At 48.9% G+C, this 4292-nt stretch overlaps 1 protein-coding gene across 1 annotated transcript in view; it reads left to right on the top strand.

The window, feature by feature from the left end:
* The first annotated feature begins 2054 nt into the window (after nucleotides 1-2054).
* The window catches only part of Tyk2 (tyrosine kinase 2), a 25332-nt gene continuing 23094 nt past the window's right edge, over nucleotides 2055-4292 (top strand). Inside the window, exon 1 of the mRNA XM_026778911.1 lies at nucleotides 2055-2157. The gene's annotated coding sequence lies outside the window, so the exon portion shown is untranslated. The remainder of the gene's footprint in view (nucleotides 2158-4292) is intronic.

The following is a 4292-nucleotide window of genomic DNA, read 5'->3' as shown; positions in this document are numbered from 1 at the left end:
GGCCCAGCAACTAACAGCACTGGCTGCTTTCAAAGAAGTCCAGGGTTAGTTTCTCAGCACCCACATGGTGGTTGTAGTGGTTTGAATGGACATGACCCCCATAGACTCAAGGTGTGGCCTTGTTGGAGTTGTTGGAGGAAGTGTGTCACCACAGGCGTAGGCTTTGAGGTCTTATATGCTCAAGTTATGCCCGGCATGGGACACAGTTCACTTCCTGTTGCCTACTGATCACCTCTTTCTCCAGCACCATGTCTACCTGCACACCATGTCCCACCATGACAATAATGGACTAAACCTCTGAAACTGTAAGCCACCCCAATTAAATTTTTTACTTTATAATAGTTGCTGTGGTCATGGTGTCTCTTAACAGCAATAGAAACCCTAAAACAGTGGGTCACAGCTGTCTGTTACTCCAGTTCCAGAAGATCAGAAGTCTTCCAGCCTCTGAGGTCACACAGGGCATTTACATACATGCAGATATATGACATATGTATCACATATATATATGATACGTATATATATATGTGATACATATGTCATAGACTTTTTTTTAGAAAAAAGGTCTCCTGTAGCTTCCTGGATATTCTCTTATTTACATACATTGTGTGTGTGCACACATATGTGTGTATGTGTTTATGTGAAGGCAGAATGTGTCAGATCACAACTTGCAAGAGTTAGTCAGTTCTCTTCCATGGGGAATGTGGGGTTTTACATCAGGTCTTCAGGCTTGGCAGCAAATGCCTTTATCTTCTGAGCTACCAAGAGAGAGAGGGAGGGAGGGAGGGAGGGAGGGAGGGAGGGAGGAAGTTAGTTTCCAATATCGACCAGAGAGGTCTCTCTATTTCGAGACAGGGTCTCATTGGGTAGCCCAAGCTGGCCTGAACTTGCTTTGTAGCCCAAGCAGGCAGTGAACTCAGAGATCCACCTATTTCTGCTTCCCAAGTGCTAGGATTAAAGGCATGTGCTTCCATGCCAGTTTTTGGTGTTGTTTTTGTAAATAAATGTTGTGTGTGTTTTGTCTGTATATATATATCTGTGTACCACGTTTGTGCTTGGTGCCTGCGGAGGTCAGAAGAGGGTATCGATCCACTGGAACTGGAGTTATGGATGGTTGTGAGCTGCGGTGAGTACTGAACCTGCGTCACCTGGAAAAGCAGCAAGCGCTCTTGGCGCTGAGCCAGACCTTCCTAGAGAGGAGGACACAGGCCCACGTCAGAAGTGAGGAGACTTGGCCAGGGATTAAGGGTTGGGATAAGGTTTCTTGGCTAATATGGGGCTGGACAGACCAAGGACAGGCCCATCGTCAAAGTGGGGTCTCATGGAGAAGAGTATTGAGGAGTAACTTTTTCTCACTGTTTTGTAAAACTGTGTCTCTTGCTGGGTGGTGGCGACGCAGGCTTTTAATCCCAGCGTTCCAGAGGCAAAGCCAGGTAAATCTGAGTTCAAGGACAGCCAGGGCTACACAGAGAAACCGTGTCTCGACAAAACGAAAACTTGGTCTCCTACTGTCTAAATTATTCTCTACCTACCCCACCCCCCATGATGTTGGATTTCTGACCCTTCCTCTGCCACTCAAATGAGACTGCAGGCATGTGTCACAGTTACGATGGTGCTGGGGATGGAGCCCAGAATATCGTGCATGCTTGCAAACGCTACCAGCTGAGCCGCAGCCTGAGTCTTTTCACCAAAGACTGTTCAAGGACGGCTTGTGAGGAGGGGGGGGACTTGGGCTACATGAGACCAGGAGCTTCAAGTCTGGGTGATTGCAGCCTCCGAGTGCAGGTGTGTGCCTGCAGAAATTTAAGGCTTCCAGGCCCTTTGCCCATAGACCTCACTCTTCCGCCCGGCCCTGCCGTCCTGCTCTGCGTTTCCGCCCTCATCTCGCACATCCAATCGCAGTGGCCTCAGCGTTTCCGCTTGCCGCTCCAACAAATCATGACTAGAAGGTTCCACCACTACGACCATTCAGAGCGAGGCCATTCTTGTACGATGGCCAATAGGAACGTAGGATCATAGGTCTAGTGGGCCGGACTGCAGCCAAAGGACCTGCGCGATTCAGGCGGCCAATGGCCCGCGGCGCGTCGGTTGTGGATTTGCAGCTGCTCCCCCCGGCAGTGGGGCGGGGTCCGGGGTCCGAGCCTGAGTACCCTGCAAAGGGTGAGTGCGGAGGGGCTCCCCTCCGCCCCTGGGACGCAGGCGGGAGGAGGCGGGGGCCTTGCCAGCAGTAGCACTTCCCCGGAGTTGGACCAGGAGCACCCGCTGTCTCCGTTCTTGTCGGTTTCCTGGAGAGTGCACAGTGCAGTTATTGCCTGAGCCAGATGGGTTGGCAGGTTTCGGGCGATGGGTGGGGACAGATGCAGCTTCTGCAAGTATAGACCCTATATTCGTCTTCAAAGCTGGGCCGGGATCTTCGGGAAACGGAAAGGAGGAAGTGAGCTCTCCCAAAGGCCCCAGTCCCCGGGATGGTGTTTTGAACGTGAATAGATTATGGTAACATCTATTAAACGTTTACTGTTTGCCAGACACTTTCCACTGAGCCTTTGAAGTAGCCACTGGTTACTCTCTTACCGCGTGTGGAAACTGGCCCGGAGAGGAGACAAGTACCGGCAGATCTGACTTTCAGGGCTCTTACAGTAACATAAATCATTAAGGCTGGTGGGCTCAAGGCCGGGTGTGCTGGCGTGGGTATGCCTGCGATCTCAACAGAGGCAGAGAAAGGGATATAGTAAAATGCTGCCTCAAAAAAATGTACACATGTGTATATGTACATATATATAATAAAATGCTGTACTTGGAAGACTGAGGCAGAAGGATCACCATGAGTTGGAGGACAATGTGAGCTATAGGGTGAGTTCTAAGATAGCCTGGGCTACACAGACCAGTATAAAATAAAGGGTGAATGAATATTCCCTTCGTTGGTAAAGTGCCTGCAAGGAGAAGGATCCGAGTTTGACTCCCAGGACTTATATAAAGTGGAGTGTGGCAACCGTCACATGTCGCCCCAACACGAGGGGATAGAAACAAGAAGGTCCTAGGGGCTTCCAAAACAGTGACCCTAGGTTTAGTAAGACCCTGTCTCAGTAAACAAGGTGAAGGGGCAAGAGAGATGGCTCAGGGTTAAGAACATTGGCTGATCTTTCGGAAGACTCAGACTTGGTTCCCAGCACCCACATGGCAGCTCACAACCCTATGTATTACTCCAGTTCCAGGGGATCCGATACCCTCTTCTAGCCTCCATCAGCACCAGGCACATATGAGGTAGAGCACAGACATACATGCAAAACGTTCACACGCATTTTAAAAACTAAGGTGGAAAGTAATAGAGAAAGGACCTGATATACACTTCTGGCCTCCATGTGTGCATACAGGGAGCAGACTTTCACACTTAGGCGCACACACATGCATACATTATGCATGTACATATATGCGTACATTATGCATGTACACACATGCATATACCATGCACATAAATCCCTGCATACACTATGCACACATCCATAACACCATACACACATATACATATACCATGCACATACACACTCATATACCTTCATATACCCATACACTATTAGTGCACACTTATGCTTCATGTACATACATGTTTATGCCAGATACACGTATGCCTGCACACATATGCATACAACATGCATACCATGCACACACATATACCATGTACATATATGCCTATACATACACACATATGCACCATGCTCACAGAATTGTTTTTTAAATTGTGGAACCTTGTCCCTGAAATGTGGCATCCCAGGTGAGCATCCCCCCATAGGGAGTGAGAGCAGCCCTGGTCACCTATTGGGGTGGATCTCAAGCATGGAAAGAAAAGTTGTGATGGTGAAGCTCATTTGGATTTGGCTAAGTCACATGTCTTTAACTGTGTTTGTGTGTGCATGCATGCCATAGGACAGCTCAGAGCAGTTGGTGCTCTTCTTCTATGCTTTGAGTTGAAGGGTTGGACCCAGGTTTTCCAGCTGAGTCCTGTGGTTCAGTAGTGCTTTTTTGGTGGTATTGGGGATGAAGCCTGGGCCTAGAGCAGGAAGGATGCCTGCTGCTCTGCCCCTGCTGGCCACTCCTCCACCCCAGTGCAGTCTCTTTGGGTCATATTTGGTGGTTGTTTTTCCTGCCTAGTTCAGGTTCCTGTTGGCCCAGTACTATGGCAGAACCAGGTTGGAACATCTTTTTGTTTTTGTTTTTGTTTTTGTTTTTCGAGACAGGGTTTCTCTGTGGTTTTGGAGCCTGTCCTGGAACTAGCTCTTGTAGACCAGGCTGGTCTCGAA

The sequence above is a fragment of the Microtus ochrogaster genome, chromosome 5 (genome assembly GCF_000317375.1).
Source record: "Microtus ochrogaster isolate Prairie Vole_2 chromosome 5, MicOch1.0, whole genome shotgun sequence".
In the NCBI taxonomy this organism is placed as follows: Eukaryota; Metazoa; Chordata; class Mammalia; order Rodentia; family Cricetidae; genus Microtus; species Microtus ochrogaster.
Note: the sequence above shows the minus strand (reverse complement) of the source record. Positions and strands in the feature narration are given on the sequence as shown.